We start from the raw sequence: 844 nt of genomic DNA, 5'->3' as shown, positions 1-844 counted from the left end.
ATAATGGAGGAAACGACCCAGGTGAAACTCCTCCGCAGGAGCTTCTTTGGCTTCACACCACGACACATTTTCTCCAAATACGGTGATAATGCTTCGCCGTGACCTCCTTTCTAGCGTTAAGGAGAGTGGGAATGACTTCCCCGGGAATACCTTTACGAGCTAGAATTTGGCGTTCAACCTCCACGCCGTCAAACGCAGCCGCGGTAAGTCCGGAAACACGCATGGCCCCTGCAGTAACAGCTCCTCTATGAGAGGAAGCGGCCAAGGATCTTCTATGAGCAATTCCTGAAGATCCGGATACCAGGCCCTCCGTGGCCAATCTGGAACGACGAGTATTGCCTGAACCCTTGTTCGTCTTATGATCCTCAACACTCTTGGAATGAGAGGAAGTGGAGGGAACACATACACCGCATGAAACACCCACGGAGTTACCAGGGCGTCCACTGCACTGGCTTGGGGGTCCCGTGACCTGGAAAAATACCTCGGAAACTTCTTGTTGAGGAGAGACGCCATCATGTCTATTTGAGGAAATCGCCAACGCCTTGTCATTTCTGCAAATACCTCTTGATGAAGGGCCCACTCTCCTGGATGGAGATCATGTCTGCTGAGGAAGTCTGCTTCCCAGTTGTCCACGCCCGGAAGGAAGACTGCTGACAGAGCGCTCACGTGCTGTTCCGCCCAGCGGAGAACTCTTGTGACCTCCGCCATTGCCGCTCTGCTCTTTGTTCCGCCCTGGCGGTTTACGTACGCCACCGCTGTTATGTTGTCCGACTGAATCAGGACAGGTAGACCTTGAAGAAGGTTTTTCGCTTGCAGAAGGCCGTTGTAAATGGCTCTTAACTCC

The sequence above is a fragment of the Pseudophryne corroboree genome, chromosome 12 (genome assembly GCF_028390025.1).
Source record: "Pseudophryne corroboree isolate aPseCor3 chromosome 12, aPseCor3.hap2, whole genome shotgun sequence".
Lineage (NCBI taxonomy): Eukaryota > Metazoa > Chordata > Amphibia > Anura > Myobatrachidae > Pseudophryne > Pseudophryne corroboree.
The sequence above is the reverse complement of the archived record's forward strand: the minus strand, read 5'-3'. Positions refer to the sequence as shown.